Genomic DNA, 21,418 nt, shown 5'->3' with positions numbered 1-21,418 from the left:
AATAAAAAACATACATAATAATTGAACGCAAATTTAGCGTTTAGAACAGGATTCTAGGAAAGCTTTCCAAATTCTCACGGAGAGCTTTCTTCTCGATATATGTTGGAATTAATTGAGAAAGTTAAATTTAGATTATTGTTAGGATAATTAATTGAGAAAGTTAAATTTAGATTATTGTTAGGATGATAATAAGATTGAGACTCTAATTATAGATTTCAAATTTTATTATCTAAGAAGTGGTTGAAACCATTTTGATTGTGAGAAACTCTATATGTATTATATGTACTAGATCTGGCGTGTAGGAGGCTGTAGTTGAGGCCGTTTTTCTTGTGCTGCAACAGATTAACCCCTTCGTGGTTTTCGTGGCTGGCATGGCAGTCGTGTAAGCTGTGCGTATAAGGAGCTGGAGGCGTTGTCTCTCGTACGCCTGGAGGAGGTGGAGGAGGTCGCAGTTAGGTGGATCTGCCGGGTTCTGGAGCGCTTCACCGTGAAGGAGGAGGTGCAGTAGTGGGAGCTAGATCCGTGTGGAGACCGCCCGGTGGATCGTGGAGGTTGAGATCGCCCTGTATGAAGGTTGCAGCGACTCTGCATTTTTTTTTATTCGTGGAGGAGTGGCGTGGTGATCGTTGAACAGAGAGACGACATGTGTGTCAGTGGCGTGGAGAAGGTCGGCTGATCTAGTGCAGTGGAGGCATGGTGTGGTTGTTGGGATCTACCCGGAGGTGTTCTGCCATATTCGTGGTGATAGCCGCGCGCTGCTGCTATTGTTTCCAAAGTTGCTGCGTGGAGGTTGCCACTGGAGTGAGGGTGCCTGCGCACGGGGTTGTTGACATCCGCCGCTCACAATTTCTACTAAATCGATGCCACGAATTTCCGAAAAATCATTGTGTATTCCCATCAAGCCCTACGCGTTCTTAAGAATTTTTCATTTTGACTAGAGCTAAATTATTGATTTTGTCTGTTTCAAAGTGACAAATTTGCTTTACGTGGAGACTGAAAAATGTGGATGCCTCAAGTTAACGTTGAGAGTTGACATTCTCTGATTTCTCGAACGTACGCTCACTGCAGCAGCCAGGCTTGGAAATCTGTCCCGTTAAATTGATATATATACAAAGAGAAAAAGAGAGAACTGTCTGAGTGGCATTGGTTAAGTGCTAAAATTTGCTAGACACATTGGTTGTTAAAATGTTAATTTGAACAGCGCGGTGGAGGTTTTCGAAAACCAGCCCGGTCTCCCCGCACCACCATTCGGCGAAGGCAGTTTCCATAGCAGGGGTGCCGACACAATCAGGGTGCGCCACGCGTCCCATGTACGAACACCCCAAAACCATTTTCCCCGGACGGTAACGAGCGTTTGGTTTGCCGGAGGAGGGTGTGCGAACCACGTCGGATCAGCTCAGTGATCTGGACGCATAATCTCCGCCGTTGACTTCCCGAAGATGCATAACCGCCCGTGTCAAATCAGATTTTTGCGTGGATTGAAAGTTCTAAACGTTGACCGCCGTAGAAGAAGATTTATGGAGTTAATGTGTGTCGTAGTTTTTTGGTAGAGGACCTTTAATACGTTATGGGCATGCCTTTAATATAGATATGGGCACATAGTTTTTTTTTATAAGTTTTTTATATTGTTACGTAAGTTAAAAAAAAGGGTGTGGTATGTATGGTGGCTGCGCAAAAAGCAGTGTAATGTTTTTTTTGGTGCACAGCAGTGCAGTTCCATTTTGTAATTTTGGAGTGGGGTGGCTACGTAGAGTAGCGTAATGTTTTTTTTCTTTGGTGCACAGCAGAATACCACAGGGGATGTAATTTTTATTATTGTAAAACTGAAGTTTTTTTTGTAGTTTCTACAGCAGTAGAAAATCTGTGAGAGCAGCAGAGTTGTTTGTGTGAATCCCTCTTTGCACAGAGGATGGAATTTGTATCAGTCTTTCAGTTTTAAATTAATAGAAATGTGTTGTGACTGTGTAATGCTGTGTTCTGAGTGAGTTTTTTTTTAAAAAGGTTGTCTGCAAAAGATCCTGGACAGAGTAAACAGAGCATTGTCCCTGTAGTGGTTATTTTATTTGGTTTTGGTATTTTCTCCATTTAAAAATACCCAACAGTGGTATCAGAGCAAGGCTTAGGCTCTTTGTAGGAGACAAAGAAGCTGAAGGGAGAAGGTTGTTGCTGCAGCAAAACCCCTCAGGAAGTTAGAAGACTCAGACAGCAAAGGATTCAGGTATTCTTCAAAGCTTTCTTGTTTGTTACTGCTGAAGACAGTCAGTTTTTTAAAAAAAACACAGTCAAGGATTTAAAACCATAGTTCAAGATGCAAGGAATGGCAAGCACAAGCATGGGTATGTTCAACACCCAGCTCCCACACTTTAATGGGAAGAACTATGACTACTGGTCTATAACCATGAGAGCTTTGTTCATCGCTCAAGATATATGGGAACTAGTAGAATATGGGTTTGAGGAACCAGCAGATGAAAATGAGTTCAATGCACTAACTCAGGGAGAGAAGGATCAGCTGAAGCTCAATAGGAAGAAGGATGCAAAGGCCATTGTCTTGTTGTATCAAGCAGTGGACCAGAGTATATTCCCAAGGATAGCAGCAGCTACAACATCACACAATGCATGGCAAACCCTCAAGACAGCCTATCAAGGCATGGAGAGAGTGAAGACAGCAAAATTGCAAATGCTGAGAAAGGATTTTGAAAACTTGAACATGAAGGAGTCAGATAACATTGACTCATTCTTCACTCATGTGATTGGTGTAATCACACAAATGAGAACTCATGGAGAAACAATTGAAGATAGAAGAATAGTGGAGAAAATATTGAGGGTCTTACCCTCAAGGTTTGATGCCATAGTCACCACCATTGAAGAGACAAAGGATCTCTCAAAATATTCAGTTGATGAGCTACATGCATCACTGATAACTCATGAGCAGAGGTTGAGTAGGAATGAAAACTCATCCCTTGAGCAAGCCTTCAAGACCCAGATGTCCTTTGGAAGAGGAAGAGGAAACCGAAGAGGAAGAGGCAGAAGCCAGAACAGAGGTGGAAGGAACAGCCCATCAAATGCACAAGGAAGAGGCAGCAATCCAAATCAGAACCAAGGTCGAGGTAGCAGCCAACAAAGAGATCAGTATCAGGCTCAAGGACAAAGGTATGATAAATCTAATGTTCAATGCTATTATTGCAAAAAGTATGGACATTATGCTAGTGATTGTAGAAAGAAACAACATGATATGAACAACAGACAAAGTGCAAATGTTACAAGAGAAAACAACAGTCAAGAAAGTGTCCTGTTAGCTTGTAACATGGCTGAAACACATAGTGAGGACATATGGTTTTTAGACTCAGGTTGCAGCAACCATATGACAGGGAATATAGCCCTCTTTTCAGCCTTAAATCAGAATTTGAAATCAGAGGTCACACTAGGAACTGATAGTAAAGTGTCTGTTATGGGAAAAGGGGAGGTAAAAATACTTACAAAGCAAGGAGAGAGGAAAACCATAGCAGATGTCTACTATGTCCCCGGAATGAGATGTAACCTATTGAGTGTTGGACAGCTTATCCAAAAGGGTTACAATGTTTATTTTGTAAATGATGTGTGCACCATCATGGATATACCACCCAGCAAAAGATGCATTGCTGAAGTGAAGATGACAAGGAACAGAATGTTCCCTCTTAGAATAAGAGCAGACTTGAAGAACAAAAGGGAAATGGCAGCAGTCACCCAAGAGGCCTTCCAAAGCGTGCCAAAGGATGAGAACTGGTTATGGCACTTGAGATTCGGGCATCTAAATTTTGGAGGCCTAAATTTGTTGAGCAGAAAAGGAATGGTAAGAGGATTACCATTGATAGAGAAGCCGGACAACCTTTGTGAAGGTTGTATATTGGGCAAACAACATAGAGAGAGTTTTCCATCAGGGAAAAGTGTAAGGGCAAAGGCACCCTTAGAGATTATCCACTCAGATTTGTGTGGACCAATGCAAGCTCCATCATTAGCTGGCAGCCTATATTTCTTGACATTCATTGATGATTTTACAAGAAGGACTTGGATATATTTCCTCAAGAACAAAAGTGAAGTCTTTGAGAAATTCCAAAACTTCAAAGCACTTGTGGAGAACCAAAGCGGGCTGCACATAAAAGTATTGAGAACTGATAGAGGAGGTGAGTATATCTCCAATGAATTCCTAAAGTTCTGTAGAGAAAATGGAATACATAAACAGTTCACAACTCGGTACACCCCACAGCAAAATGGAGTTGCTGAAAGGAAGAACAGAACCATCATGGAGATGGCAAGGAGCATGTTGAAGGCAAAGCATTTGCCAAATGAGTATTGGGCTGAAGCTGTACATTGTGCAGTGTATATTTTGAACAGGTGTCCTACAAAGGCAGTCATGAACAAAGTGCCAGAAAAGGCATGGAGTGGGAGAAAGCAAGGAGTCACCCACATGAGAGTTTTTGGGTGTGTGGCCTATGCACACATTCCAGATAAACTAAGGAGGAAGTTGGACAGCAAAGGGGAGAAATGCATCTTCATTGGATACAGTGATGAATCCAAAGCCTACAGGCTGTACATTCCATCTACCAAGAAGTTCTTTGTCAGCAGGGATGTTCAATTCATTGAAGAGGAAGCTTGGGATGGAAGCATAGAGAAAACAGTCAATGTTAAAAATTGTTTGTCTCATGATGAAGATGAAGAGGAGGTGGCTGAAATGAATCCCCAAACAGCAGCATCAACACAAGGACAACAAGGTACACCATTGAGGATCAATGAGAGTGCTTCTCCAAGCACACCACAAGGAGGAAATTCAAGTGCATCTTCAAGCACTTGCACACCAAGTGAAAGAGGTAAGAAATTTAGAAATCTAAGTGAAATTTATGAAGAAGGAATGAATTCCTTATTTGCCTTGTTTTGTCATGTTGATGATCCTATTCATTTTGAAGAAGCTATTAAAGATAGAAAATGGATAGAAGCTATGGATGAGGAGATGAATGCCATAGAGAGAAACAAAACATGGGATTTGGTTGAATTACCAAAAGGCAAAGAAGTCATTGGTGTGAAATGGGTCTACAAGACCAAGAGCAATGCTGAAGGCAAGATTGAAAGGCATAAAGCAAGGCTGGTTGTCAAAGGCTACAAGCAGCAGTATGGGAGAGATTATGAGGAGACTTTCGCCCCGGTTGCAAGAATGGAAACCGTGAGAGCAGTGCTGTCCATAGCAGCTCAAAACAAATGGAAAGTCTACCAAATGGATGTGAAATCAGCATTCCTAAATGGAGTGTTAAAGGAAGAGGTTTATGTGGAACAGCCTCTCGGATATGAGAAGAAAGGTGAAGAGCACAAAGTGTGCAAATTGAAGAAAGCTCTTTATGGGCTGAAGCAAGCGCCAAGAGCATGGTACAGCAGGATAGATTCATATCTATTGGAGAATGAATTTGACAAATGTGAAGGAGAACCCACAGTCTACATCAAGGAAAAGGATGGTAAAATTTTAATTGTTGTCTTGTATGTAGATGATGTTATTTTCACTGGAAATGATATTTATCTTATTGAAAATTTTAAATCAGTCATGAAGGATGAATTTGAAATGACTGATATGGGTTTCTTGAGATACTTCTTAGGCATAGAAGTAGATCAAAATGAAAAAGGAATTTTTATATCTCAAGCAAGATATGTAAATCAAATTTTGAGCAGATTTAAGATGGAAGAATGCAAGGCAGCCATCACTCCCACAGTAATGGGATTAAAGCTCAGCAGAGAGGACAGCAGCAAGGATTTTGATCCTAGCTTGTATAAAAGCATTGTGGGCAGCCTTATGTATTTAACAGCAACTAGGCCTGATATTATGTATGCTGTTAGTTTGATTTCCAGGTTCATGGAGAGGCCGAAGGAGGCACATTGGCAGGCAGCAAAGAGAATTTTGAGGTATGTCAAAGGCACTAAAATGTTTGGAATTTTATATCATACCTCAGAACATTCAGATTTGGTTGGGTACACAGATAGCGATTGGGCTGGAAGTGTAGATGATCGGAAGAGCACTTCCGGTTATGTTTTTAACATGGGTTCAGGAACCATTTCATGGGCTTCTAAGAAGCAGTCCATTGTAGCATTATCTACAGCAGAGGCAGAGTATGTGGCAGCGACAGCAGCAGCATGTCAGGCAGTATGGATGAGAAGGATGTTGAGAAGCTTAGGCCAAGAGCAGGCAAAAGCGACAGTGGTCTTTTGTGACAATAGCTCAGCTATTGCTTTGTCAAAGAATTCAGTGTTTCATAAGAGAACGAAACACATTGACACAAGGTTTCACTACATCAGAGAATTGGTGAGCAATGGAGAAATTGTCCTAGAACATTGCAGGACCCAGGAACAGGTAGCAGACATCTTGACAAAGCCACTGGTTCAGAAGAGTTTCGAATTTTTGAGAAAATGTTTGGGAATGACTGAACGTGCGGCTGTTAAAATTAAAGGGGAGTGTTAAAATGTTAATTTGAACAGCGCGGTGGAGGTTTTCGAAAACCAGCCCGGTCTCCTCGCACCACCATTCGGCGAAGGCAGTTTCCATAGCAGGGGTGCCGACACAATCAGGGTGCGCCACGCGTCCCATGTACGAACACCCCAAAACCATTTTCCCCGGACGGTAACGAGCGTTTGGTTTGCCGGAGGAGGGTGTGCGAACCACGTCGGATCAGCTCAGTGATCTGGACGCATAATCTCCGCCGTTGACTTCCCGAAGATGCATAACCGCCCGTGTCAAATCAGATTTTTGCGTGGATTGAAAGTTCTAAACGTTGACCGCCGTAGAAGAAGATTTATGGAGTTAATGTGTGTCGTAGTTTTTTGGTAGAGGACCTTTAATACGTTATGGGCATGCCTTTAATATAGATATGGGCACATAGTTTTTTTTTATAAGTTTTTTATATTGTTACGTAAGTTAAAAAAAAGGGTGTGGTATGTATGGTGGCTGCGCAAAAAGCAGTGTAATGTTTTTTTTGGTGCACAGCAGTGCAGTTCCATTTTGTAATTTTGGAGTGGGGTGGCTACGTAGAGTAGCGTAATGTTTTTTTTTTCTTTGGTGCACAGCAGAATACCACAGGGGATGTAATTTTTATTATTGTAAAACTGAAGTTTTTTTTGTAGTTTCTACAGCAGTAGAAAATCTGTGAGAGCAGCAGAGTTGTTTGTGTGAATCCCTCTTTGCACAGAGGATGGAATTTGTATCAGTCTTTCAGTTTTAAATTAATAGAAATGTGTTGTGACTGTGTAATGCTGTGTTCTGAGTGAGTTTTTTTTTAAAAAGGTTGTCTGCAAAAGATCCTGGACAGAGTAAACAGAGCATTGTCCCTGTAGTGGTTATTTTATTTGGTTTTGGTATTTTCTCCATTTAAAAATACCCAACATTGGTGGCTAACTACAGAGAGAATTTGGTGATGGAAGGTAGGACTGAGAATAGAAGGGTTTGTATCATAGGGACAGGAATGAGTGGTCTCCTTGCAACCAAATATTTACTGAGTCGAAATCTGAAGCCCACGGGGTTTGAAGCAAAACAATGAATTGGCGGCCTGTGGAGAGAAACATTTTCTTCAACAAAGTTACAGACTAGTCGCCCTGCCTTCGAATTTACTGATTTTCCATGGCCAAGCCATGTAAGTAACCAATTCCCAACGCACTCTGAGGTGCTGGACTACTTCCAGAGCTATGCCATGCATTTTGGATTGCTTCATTACATTCACTTCAATTCCAAAGTGGTGCAGATTCGATATATTGGTCAAGAATATTGTGAGAACAGTCTGGAACATGCTGGGTTATGGGGTAAGAACGGAGGTCCATATGCCAATAATGCAGTTTGGGAAGTGGGTGTGCAGAAAAGCAATGGAGAATCCACAGAGGTAGAGACAGATAGAGGATAGAATATGGTTGTTTCCTTTTATGCATGGTACCCGTTAATTGATCAATGCCACCAATTGTCTTAATTATGAAGGCAATAGTAAAATAAATATAGCAATTTATTATTATTAAGGAATATCGTGTATAATACACAAATTGGATAAATTGGCGAGTACAACCTGAATACTTTCTTTATTACGTTTAAGTTTAGTTGATTTTTAAATTTTCTTTTTTAAAGTATGGAAAATATTATTTTTCATTAATAAAGGTGATTATAATAGTTTGTTTCTAATATATATTTAAAAATAAAAAATAAAAAAATTTGTTATTCATTTGTCTTTTTATTGAGTAAAAATTTAGTGCAAAATCTTATTTACTTGTCATATCTCCATTATCTCTTATGATTTTACTTTGAAAATCTATTAGCATATTTCCATTTCTAAAGTGTTTCTGTACTCCACTCATACATAATTGCTTTGCTACAAGATCTCAATAGTTCCTTCATTTATTACTGCACCTTGCTGGAAAGAATGAAAGTGAATGAAACATGTTTATGATGCAATGCCTCTTTTTGATAACATGTGTGCAACCCCATTCTGTCCAGGTACACATGCCTATATGTAATCTGTAGAAGGGTCTTCTCCAGAATCCAAATACCCCTCATCCATGCGGAAAGATTGATAGGATTGAATTGAGTGTATCCCTGTACCCATTCTATGACACATTTTGAGTCCCCAAATATCTTTATGGTCTCAATACCCAACCATTTTGCACACCCATAATTCTATGATTTCTGTCGGATTGTTTGTGCCACTTCCTCCTTCCCACTAAAAGTGATCAAACTTACCAAATTCCAATACAATATATACCCCACATTCATATTTCCTATATGCCCAACATCTTTTGATTGTAAGTACACCCTATCAAAAAAACCCACCAGCAATTCACTCCAAATATAAATTCAATTTAAATGTTTTAAGTTTTTGTTTTTCAAATTAATTTTAAAGTTGTTAGAATTTTTTAAGATTATAATTTAGATTTGAGTTTTATATATATAAAATGTTTTCAATGCGTTAATGATTATACACCCTCTTCTAATTTGAAAGAATAGCTAGATTCACTTGGGGCCACGAAAATTTCCTGCCATCGGCTAGATTCACTTGGGGCCACGAAAATTTCCTGCCATCGAGGAATACATTGAATTGTTTTGGTTTCCCTTGGTTCATGCAGTGGCATCATTTTGAATTCTTAATACTATGCATTGGTAGATATGGGGATGTGGCCAAGATCCCATCACTTCCTCCTGGTAAAGGGCCGGAAGTATTTCAAGGAAAAGTTTTGCATACATTGGACTACTCAGCCTTGGATGAAAAGAGTAACGCTGAGCTTATCAAAAGGAAAAAAATTGTAGTTATCGGTATTAGGAAGTCAGCAATGGATTTAGCGGTGGAATGCGCTGAGGCAAATCAAGGTATATATTGTTAGATAATATAAACCTTAAGGTATATATTGTTAGATAATATAAACCTTACACCATAAATGTTTTTCGATTCATTAAGTATACTAGGGTTACTGATGAGCTCTCTTTAACATTTGATGGGGGAGAAGGTGGCCATCCGTGTACGCTTGTGTTCAGAGCAGCGCACTGGACAATTCCTTCCAACAGCGTTTGGGGAGTGCCCCTCTCATTTTTTTAGGGTACACGTTTTGCCCAGTTGTTACTTGAAAAACTCGGTCAAGGGTTTCTGCACAGCCTTATATCGCGCCTATTTGCACTGATGGTATTCTTTTCTCTATTTCATTGGAATTTTTGAAGCATAAATCTCGGATAATATTACGAGTAATTTGCAGAAATTGTTCCCAAAACTTCTAGATTTTTTTAAAACACTGGTATTATGTCTGAAGTTTTTTACTTACTTCTACCCAACACCAAAAATTCTATAGATAAATCTGAATAGATATACTTAAAATTCACAATAAAAATAGTAGAGTGAAGATAACTTTATAGAAAATAGCCTTTATTTCAACAATTTTATTATTTAAATTCATTGTTGGTCTCTTTTTCTGCAGAGATGGGCAATGTTCAAGTTTGTGGAGCTCTACCTTATTTGGAAACTTCCTTTGTGAAAATACGGCCTTGTTCCACATCACAGCTTTCTTTAGGAGTTAACTTCTTGTCAAATTTCATCGCTTCCAGGTGGTTTGTTTTCAAAAGCAGAGAAAGGTTGTATACACTTCCGAAAATCTACCAACTGGGGTTTTTGCAGTAAGGGGATTGTATTAGATGATCAAACAATGGTGGAAGCTGTTCTTGCGCTGTTCGCTACTGGAACCAGTGAAAAAAAACTTAAGAGCCTACTTCGAAAGATAATTGCAGACGCTCTCGAGAAATCAGCTGTAGTTCCTCTGTATAGTTATTCACTATAGCTCTGGACTCTTTAATGTTTTCCTGTTTATTGTCATTGTTAATTCAAGTGCTTCAATTGAGGTGAAAAGGTTGGTGACTGATGAAGGTCTGAACCCTAATGCCTAAGTCAATTTTCTACTGAGAATAAACAGGGGACTCATCCATCCACGCATTCCTTGTATGGCAATTCTTGGATATCCAAAATGTTTATCGAATTTGGATTCCACTGAAATACGTACTCAGTGGCTCGCCCATTTTCTGTCAGGCAAATTTGTGGTTCGAAGCATCAAGGAAATGGAGGCAGATATCGACAACCACTCCAAGCATATGAATAAATTTACACCCTTGTATTCGAAAATCTGTCTGGACAGTTTTCAGATATGGGACAACGATACCCTTTGCAGAGACATGGGACAGAATCCAATGAGAAAGAAGAATTGGTTTTGCGAGCTTTTCTCTCCTTACAGTAATTCTGATTATCGAGAGTGGTAGACAGTAGTGTGTCCAGGAAAATATAAGGCTGTCTGCAGAAAGTGCATGTGTATGTAACGTTGGAATAGGTTTGCTTAGCTTGCTTTTGACTGTTTTCGGTCGTTGAAAATCTCTAAATAGGGTAGAAGTGAATCAATTTCTTCTAAATTATAAATTATGGATTTGGATTGTTTCAATCCATAGCTAAATTATGGATTTGGATTGTTTCAAAAAGACAAATTTGCTTTACAATTACGGTGTATAATTGTTACACAATTTAAAGAGACAGATGAGACTGAAAAATGTGGATGCCACGAGGTAACGTGGATGCGACACAATGATACGTCATTCTGTGATTCTCGATTGTAGCATTTTGAAACTGAAACATGTGAAACGTGGATGCGATAGAAGGTTAACGTCGAGAGTCAAAAATTCTGTGATTACTCGAATGTTAAGCCGAGTGCAGCAGCCAGGCTTGGTAATCTGTTCCGTTAAATTGCTATATACACAGAGAAAAAGTCAAAGCAGGCTGCTTTTTGCCGTAGTGTGAAGCCAAACTCATGTACACTGTGCAATCACTGTGCAATTGACGGCGTCGACTACTCGACACTCCGCCGTACCAGCCGTCACCCCCACACCTGCACCAAACCTACCACACCACCATTTCTTCTAGATCTGCATCTGAATCCTCATCACATGGAGGATTCTAGATCCTCCTGTAACTATAAATTTTTCTAGTAGGATTTATAAATTTGTAACTATACAATCTATAAATTTGTAATTTCTCTTGCTAGTGATTGCAAGCCAAGGCCCATGCCTCTCTGTGTGTAATATGAAGTTATGTTTTCTCGTTTGCTGTCAGTTGTTGCTACATTGTCTATGATGTTTGTCTGTTGCCATAGAAGTTTTAAATCTCTGAACTAACAACTGGTATCAGAGCCAGTGATATTCAGGGTGCCGTGAATGTGTCATAAATTTTTTAACTGCTGAACTGTTGTTGTTGTCAGCTTGAACACACTCGCCAGATTAGAGTCGAAGTTTGTTCCTCGCGAACAGCACTGCAAGAAACCATTATTGCAAGAAGCCATTATTGAGCAGCAGCAAGTCGCCTCTGCAATTGTTCTCTGCAAGCAGTCGTTACGGAGCAGCAAGTTGCCTGTTCTCTGCAAGAAGAAGCTGTTAGATTTCTTTGTTCTGAAAATACGTTGGATTGGATAGAGGTCCTGGCTTGAAAGGACCATAAAAAAATTGGACGAGAACAGGAGGGAGGACCGCTGTTGAAGGAAAACCGAAATCGAAGGAAAGTGGACAGTTGTTGAAGAAAAACTGAGATTGCAGGAAAAGAGGACGACTCTTGAAGTTGGAGTGCCAAATGTTGAAGTTGGAGTGTCAAATGTGGAGTTAGATGCCACGCTGTAAGCTTTTCAAATGGATATACGGGCCACTTATTTTTGAAGTGTGAAGGCTTTATGTTTTTTTTAAATGTTGTCTTAATTTTTCAAAAGAGCACGTATGTGTGAACTTGAGCCGAAAGTTTTTTTTAACTTATTAGTGTGGTTTCATATATCTTTAATGTTGGATTTTATGTTTTTTTTTAAACATAAAAAGTATAGTTTATTAAAAGGAGGTTTATTACTTGAGTAAACAAGTAAACAATTTTTTTTGAAGCGGAAAGAAAAGAGAAAAAATTAAAAAAAAAAAAAAATGTTAAAGGGAGATTGATTTTGGCAAAAGTTGTAATAATTAAAGTTTTATTTTTAAGTGGAGTTTTTGTGTTTTCAGGCGTGAATTTGATTGAGAATGGAGACAAAAGTTACAGATATGAAAAAGTTGAGCGGGGCTAATTTTGCCCAATGGAAATCACAGATGGAGGATACACTGATTTTGAAGGATCAGTATTTTCCGATTGAGAGCACAACAAAGAAACCTTCATCGATGACAGATGAAGAGTGGAATAAGCTAGATAGAAAGGCGATTGCAACAATCTGCCAATATCTAGCGAAGAATGTGTATTTCAATGTGTCCGGAGAAAAGACAACAAAAGGATTATGGAAGAAACTCCATGATCTATATGAGAAGAACACGGCATCAAACAAAGTGTTCTTGATGAAAAAACTTTATAATCTCAAGATGAAGGAGGGTGCTTCAGTTGCTGAGCACTTGAATGCATTTAATATTATTACTAATCAACTCGCCTCTGTTAAAATCATTTTAGATGATGAAATTAGAGCAATTTTGCTAATGTGTTCTATGTCGGACAGCTAGGAAAACTTAATTGTAGCTATGAGCACTTCAGCAACTGCAGGGACCCTGAAGTTTGATGATGTCAGCGACAGTTTAATGAATGAGGAGCTACAACACAATTCAATTGCAGAAAACCAGGGAGGAGAAGCTCTAGCTCTAGCTAATCATGGTAGGAGAATGGATTGAGGCCGGCAAGGGCGATCAAGATCGAGAGGTCGATCAAAATCAATGAGAGGTAGGATCATCTGCTTTCATTGTGGCAAACCCAGTCACATGAAGAAAGAATGTCGATTTTGGAAGAAAGGACAAAAGGATCAGAGATCGTCTAGTACAAATCACAAGCCATCCAGCATAAATGAAGGTGAAACTACTGCTGTAGCCATAGATGGTGATGTGTTTTTTACTATTTCATTAGAGGATGCATGTGTATACATCTAGCAGTGACTTTGATTGGATCCTTGACTCTAAGGCATCTCACCATGTAACCCCATGCAAAGATAGTTTTGTTTCATATAATCCTGGGGATTATGGTAAAGTGCATTTGGGGAATAATCATTTTTGCAGTATTGTTGGAGTGGGAAATGTCTAAATCAAGATAAAAGATGGACAAGATATATTGTTGAAACAGGTCAGGCATGTACCAGAAATGCGCATGAGTTTAATCTCTATGGGACAACTGGATGATGAAGGCTATTCCACAAGCTTTGGAAAAGGAGGCTGGAAAGTTAGCAAAGGAGCATTGGTCGTGGCCAAATGACCCAAGACAGGAACATTATACACATTGAAAGCACTGATAGAAAAATCAAATTTGGCTGCTATCACAAAAGAAGGAAATTCAACAGATCTGTGGCATAAGCGCTTGGGTCACATGAGCAAGAAGGGATTAAAATTCCTTGTTGGTAAAAATTTATTGCCATGTTTGAAATCCTACAATCTTGATCTTTGTGAACATTGTATATATGGTAGACAAAGAAGGGTTTCATTCCTTAGAGGTGGCCATGACGTAAAGAAAAATGTGTTAGAAATAGTACACTCATATGTGTTTGGGCCTGTTAACATCAAATCATTAGAAGGAGCATCATATATTGTAACATTTATAGATGATGCATGGAGGAAGGTTTGGGCATATCCTATGAAAAATAAAAGTGAAGTGTTTGGAATATTTCAAAAATTCCATGTTGCTGTTGAAAGAGAGATTAACAAATTACTGAAGTGTTTAAGAACAGATAATGGTGGAGAATATTTCTCAAATTGAATTAAGGAATATTGTAACAGGTTTGGCATAAAGCATGAGAAGATTGTGCCTAGTACTCCTCAAAAGAAAGGTGTCGCAGAAAGGATGAATCGCACCATTATGGAAAAGGTGCAAAGTATGTTTTCCAATTCTAGTTTGGAGAAGAATTTTTGGGCTGAAGTAGTCAGGACCGCTTGCTACCTCATAAATAGATCTCCAACTACAGCCTTGGATGGCGGTATCCTTGAAGAAGTTTGGACTGGTAACAATTTGAATTATTCTCACTTGAAAATCTTTGGATGTGAGACATTTGTACATATTCCCAAAGAAAATAGAACTAAGCTAGATGATAAATCTATGAAATGCACTTTTTTGGGATATGCGGAGGAAGAATTTGGTTATCGTCTATGAGATCCAGTGAAACATCAAATTATTAGAAGCAGGGATGTTATATTTAGTGAGTCATAAATGTTTAGGAGAACTGTAGGTGAGTTGGAGGTCAAGAAAGTTATTGACAGGTTTGAAGAGCAGCAGGAAAACATCCCACCAATGCAAGAAAATGAACAGCAAATTCAGGAGCATGAAGAACAACAAGAGGAAAATGTTGAACAACAAGAAGAAGGAATCTTGCAGGAACCTTTACAGGAGATTCACCCTGATAATACACCACCACAGTTGGTTCGCAGATCTTCTAGGCCTCATAAGCCTTCACAAAGGTATCCTCCTTCAAACTATATTTTGCTCACTGATGAAGGTGAGCCTAATTGTTTTCAAGAAGCTTGTAAAGTTGAGCATAATAAAGAATGGAAGAAGAAATGAATTCTCTGCAGGAAAATAAATCTTGGGAGTTGGTAAACCTCCCAAAAGGAAGAAAGGCTCTACAAAACAAATGGGTGTACAAGAATAAGCATGAAGGTGATGAAAAGAAGGAGAGGTATAAAGCAAGACTGGTGGGGAAAGGATTTTCCCAAAAAGAAGGTATTGAATTCACTGAAATTTTCTCACCTGTTGTTAAAATGTCATCCATTAGAATCATTCTTGGTCTAGTTGCTACTTTAGACTTAATATGTGAACAGTTAGATGTAAAAACTGCTTTCCTTCATGGTGAATTGGAGGAAGAAATTTATATGGAGTAGCCAAAAGGATTCATAGAAAAAGGAAAAGAAGACCTTGTTTGTAGGTTGAAGAAGAGTCTCTATGGGTTGAAACAAGCACCTCGACAATGGTACAAGAAATTTGATTCATTCATGTTGGAACATGATTTTCAGAGATTGGAAGCTGACCATTGTGTTTATATCAAGAGGTATGATCAAGGAAGGTATATCATATTATTGTTATATGTGGATGACATGTTGATTGTTGGGCATGATAAGAATAGGATCAATAGGTTGAAGAAATATTTGGGTAGAAAATTTGCAATAAAGGATTTGGGATCAGCGCAACAGATATTGGGCATGCAGATTATGCGTGAAAGGAAAAACAAAAGGTTATGGCTATCATAAGAAAAATATATCAAGAAGGTGCTTAACAAGTTTAATATGAAGGATGCCAAGCTAGTTGGTACACCCCTTGCAGTGCACTTCAAGCTAAGTATTGAATTATGTCCTAGTGATGACAAGGAGAAAGAAGAGATGAGCAAGATTCCTTATGCTTCAACAGTTGGCAGCTTGATGTATGCCATGGTATGCACATGACCAGACATTTCATATTCAGTGGGAGTAGTGAGCAGGTTCCTTGCCAATCCAGGGAAACAACATTGGAAAGCAGTAAAATGGATTTTGAGGTATCTCAAGGGTACTAGTCATTATTGTTAATGTTTTGGTCATAATGAGACAATGCTTGAAGGATTTACAAATGTAGATATGGCTAGAGATATGGACACCAGAAATTCCACTACAGGTTATTTGTATACATTTGCAGGTGCAGCAGTATCTTGGGTGTCAAGGCTACAAATAATAGTATCTCTCTCCACAACAAAAGCATAGTACATAGTTGCAACAGAAGCTTGTAAAGAGATGTTGTGGATGCAACGATTCCTAGGAGAGATAGGAATAAAGCAGGACAAGTATGTGCTATTTTGTGATAGTCAAAGTGCCATTCACTTGGCGAAAAACCCAGCATTTCATTCAAAAACCAAGCACATTGACTTAAGGTACCATTGGATCCGGCATGTGTTGGAGGAAGAACAATTATCCTTGGAAAAAATCCATATAAATAGGAACCCTACTGATATGCTCACTAAGATTTTACCACGAAATAAACATGAGTTATGTAGAGGCATGGTAGGACTCGGTCTGACTTGATTCATGACTCTTATTTGGCTTCAAGTGGGAGAATGTTAAGTGTGAAGCCAAACTCATGTACATTGTGCAATTGATGGCACCGACTACTCGACACTTCGCTGTCCAAGCCGTCGCCACCACACCTGCACCAAACCTACCACACCGCCATTATCTTCTAAATCTCCATTTGAATCACATGCAGGATTCTAGATCCTCCTTCAACCTTTATAAATTTGTAATTTTGTCTGGCTAGTGATTGCAAGCCAAGGCCCACGCCTCTCTGTGTGTAATATATGTGTGTAATATGAAGTTATGTTTTCTCTTTTGTTGTCAATTTTCTTCTGCTGTTGCTCCATTGTCTGTGATGTTTGTCTGCTGCCATAGAAGTTTTAATTCAGCTTTGCTTCTCTAAACTAACACTTTCTTCTTCTTCTTCTTCTTTTTCTTAAATTTCTTTTTTGTTTGTTTGTTAAATTTCACAATGGATATATTAATAGCAAAAGGTTACATTTTTACAAAATTATTATCATGGATATCTTTTTAGAGTTTGGACACTTCTATGGATTTACATGTAGGATACTATGTAAAATCTAAGATGTATTAGGAGGATAAGCTGGCTTTGACCTATAGATGATAAATATTTAGGGAATAACATGACCAATAGCTAGAGAACAACTCTAGGTTAATAGCCTTAGACATAATAGACATTGATATATATAAGAATAAGAAACCAAAACAAAGGTTTTCGTTAGATCATCTAGCTTATCAAAACCTATAGCTAGACTCCTTCATCCAAAAACAAGTGATAAAGCAATTGAATTAGCCTGAAGAGAGGCTCGTGCCAGTGAATTGATGACACCGTGTCTAGGGTTATTAGCATTATGAGTTTGTAATTGGGTTAAATGCTAACAAAGTGTAGAGTATCCATTCTAGATTAGAAGAGTGTGTTGTTAGAAATTAAGATAAATAACAGAGAGAGTGATTGCACACACAATACCAAACACACACTGTATATTTATTGATCACATAAAGCAATTACATATATCAGACTTAGATCACTGACTTCAAGAAATTATGGCTGAGACATGACATGACTCCAAGTTATAACTTAGGTATCAAGAGCTTCTAGATTGACTCCTAATAACTCATAATGACAACTATACATGACATGGAAGCATTATTTCCAACACCCTTCCATAATGCTTACATTGAAAACATTAAACACACATATTACAACAATAAATAAATATTTGTCAGATTTGTCTAATATGGTCATCACTGTCACTCATATCTACTCTGAAATGTCACTGTTCCACTTTTTTCTTCACCACACTTTCGAGCTTTCCACTTGATCCATTTAAGACATAACCGCTTCAATGGGCCAGTGTCGATATTGAATCATCCTATCTAATTGCCACCATCTGTGAATCCACAACCCTTCGAGTTTATTAGTTATCTAAAATAGCATTCTTGGTACAGAGCAGACAATTCTACACCTTAACCTTATATAAATAACCTCTGTTGACGCTCTCAAAGCATAATGGGTGAACTTGACCTTATTAAAAACTAACTATGACTAATACTATCATTTTTATTTTTTAACCCTTTAAATCTCATTTCATCATATACAATAAACCAATTCAAAAAAACGTGATACCATCTCACGTATCTGACTCGCTCCTTTTTTCTCCAATTTACTTCTCCATAAAACAGTGAACTCAATCTGACAACAAATAAACATTTTTGCACAAATTGAGACATCAAGTATTAAGCCCATCTTACAATAAACGCTTCCGACCAATAGCTCTTTATCGAAGGTTTTATAGCTTCTCGAGTTACAGCTCTAATACTTCACATGGCAAAATTCCAATTTCTTCAAAGTACGCCAATCAAGCAGCTGATGATTAAACGCTCTCTGGACACAAACCGAAATTGATGCTTGAGAGGTTGTGGCTGCGGGGAAATTTACTGGATACCAAAAAAATCTCCATAATTCTTCAGTCAAATTTACACAAACAACAGACAAAAAACGGTCCAGCAGGTTTACGCCAAGTACATAAAACAATTATCAGATTTGCTGCTGAAGCACCGGGATGAACCACTGAAACTATATCACATTTTTCTGGCTTTTCCGTGAGGAAGTTAAGCAGAACAGACTTTGATACCATGTTAGAAATTAAGATAGACAGCAGAGACACATTAAACATACAATATTAAATACACAATCACATAAAACAATTACATATATAAGAAAGATTTAGATCGCTGACTTTTACAAATTATGACTTAGATATGAGACTATTCTAACTCATAACTTATGAATCAATATGTTTTAGATTGACTCCTAGTAACTCATAATAACAACTATACATGACATAGAAACGTTACTTCCCACACATGTGTGTCATAAAAATAAAAATAATTAATATAAAACCAAAACAAAAAAATGAATTAATGTGAAAGAAACATTTATTTAACAAAGCTACACACTAGTTGCCAAGCCTTCTAAATATGGTTGTTTCATGTTATGCATAGTATATGTGAGGTAGTCATTTTAACTCCATGACTATAAGGTAGGTAGCCAAATAATAATTTTACTAAGAGGAGAAAATATTCTCATAAAATTTTTAATTAATGGAGATAATTAACCTAATTTTATTTTTAATTTTTAAAATTTAAATTTTTTTTGTTTGGTTAGAGTTTATTTGTTTTTATACAGAAAAACAGGTTAACTATCAAGGTTTTGAAAAGTCCGTTATATTATGGATCACCTAAAAGTAATTTTATATCTAGTAGTTTTCCTTCCATAACAAACTGATAAAAAAACTCGGATTCACCCATAATAATACGTCATAATTATTTTCGCAACTAATTTATCAACTAAATTATAATAATTCTTATACATGGCAAGATTGTAAAAATTAACTTTATATATTTTAAGGTTGTTTCGGTTTTTGCTCACTGCAAAACTAACTTTATATATCTTAACGTTGGTTTTGTATTCAAATTAAATTTAGTTTGTTACATTTCATTAAATCTCGGTTTTTTAATGTTTTTATTTATCATTTTACAAACTGACACACTTCCACAAATGTCTCTTTCAAGAACTGTTACTGAATAGATGGAATTATCAGTGTGACATCGACGAATCATAATTTGTTTCTGTTGTAATATCTTATAGTGGAGTTGAGTTTTATTTTTAAAAATTATAATTATTACTATTTTTTAAATATGTGTTTTTTATAAAAATTATAAATTTAAATTTAAAAATTAATATATATATATATAAATTTTACTAATAAATTTTATTTAAAATGTTTTTTTTATTAAAAAAATAAATTGATATTTAAATACATCATAATTTTAAAATTAAATTATATAATTATATATAAATGGATGTTTAAAATGAATTTTTTTATTCCAAAAAAAGATTTTATATCACAATTTAATATTTAAATTCATCATAATTTTAAAATTAAATTATATAATTATATATAAATAGATATTTGTATTTGGGAAAATTTATAATTCATTTATATATAATACATGATTAATATAAAGATAAAAGTCAGAAGAGCTTTAAAGTTGAGGGATAAAAGAAGACTGAATGTGTAATCAGAATGGCTTGGGAATGAAATAATAAATAGACACAATTTATGGAGAGATCCTTTAGAAGTGTTTTAGAATGCTAATAACAACTACATAATTTTATGTCACACAAGAATAACTAGGACTTCTTAAATTTAAACTCGAAGTAAACTGTGAGAAATTGTGTTAGTTTGGGAGCAATTAACATGTTCCAACACTCCCCTTAGATAGAACCATTATTATTTGTTTGCCAGTGTAAATCCCAGCTAAGATTACAATAACTGAAATCAATTCAAAAACTTTTTTAACTTTTGTATTACATTATTTTTCTTCATTTTTCTCCAAACTATACATTATACTTACTTTTTGCTTCAAGTTTAATTTGACATTCTTCTTTAATATTTCTTTATCATTGTCATCATCATTTGGATTTTACTCTACATCTGTACCACTCATTGAATGTATCTATCTCTATAAGATCAAAAGCAATATCTTCATTTTCTTTCATATCCTCTTCTACTACTATAATAACTTCAAAAGCTCAAATGATTTCCTTGATATTTTCAATTCCTTCTATTATTGAAGCTCAAATGATTTCCTTGATATTTTCAATTCCTTCTATTATTGTAGCACTGATGGAATTTCTATTCTTACTTTCATCTTCAACACACTTGGACTTTGCAAGACACTCTTAAAAGAAGTGTTAATTGAACCTCATAATCAATTTCAACATTCATACTATGTTCTTCTTACAAATTGTTGTTGTTGCAAAGGTGGTTTTAATTTCATCATTTACATGTGTTTCTTCATTTTCTTCACCATGTTCATGCTCTACTTCTTGTACAAAGTCACTTTTTTATTTTTGCAATTTTGTTCAAACTTTTCATTGGTGTTTAGTACAACTACATTCTCCATCTTTTGTAGTCTTTGCTTCAACATGGTCTTCTATCACATTTCCTATTATTCCCCCAATGTCAAAATATTCCACTTCTTCCTCACCTCCAATGCTTTGAAGTTTAGCTTTGATGGTGATCAATGTTGCTCTACCTTTCACGACATGCCATCTCTAGAATATGTTGTCATCTTGAAGCTTTCTAAAATGAGAAGCAATATTGACACGTCATCCTTCTTGTTTCTTTCCTATTTGCTATAAGTTAAACCCTTTAATCTTGTGTCATGGCCTTGCTTAATTTAAAAATTCTTCAAATCCATTCAACAAAATATTTTATAATTCTACATAATTTAATTTTCATCTTAATTAACCAAAAATTCATATTTTTTATTAAAATCCATATACATAAATTATTTTTT

General features: G+C 36.9%; 1 pseudogene; it reads left to right on the top strand.

Moving 5' to 3' along the window:
* Nucleotides 1-7,424: 7,424 nt before the first annotated feature.
* LOC149175809 (putative flavin-containing monooxygenase 1) lies at nucleotides 7,425-11,977 on the top strand (annotated as a pseudogene).
* Nucleotides 11,978-21,418: the final 9,441 nt, after the last annotated feature.

Source organism: Pinus tabuliformis, chromosome 4_1 (genome assembly GCF_031772625.1).
Source record: "Pinus tabuliformis cultivar Carrire ecotype Pingquan chromosome 4_1, CPIR1, whole genome shotgun sequence".
Classification (NCBI taxonomy): domain Eukaryota; kingdom Viridiplantae; phylum Streptophyta; class Pinopsida; order Pinales; family Pinaceae; genus Pinus; species Pinus tabuliformis.
Note: the sequence above shows the minus strand (reverse complement) of the source record. Positions and strands in the feature narration are given on the sequence as shown.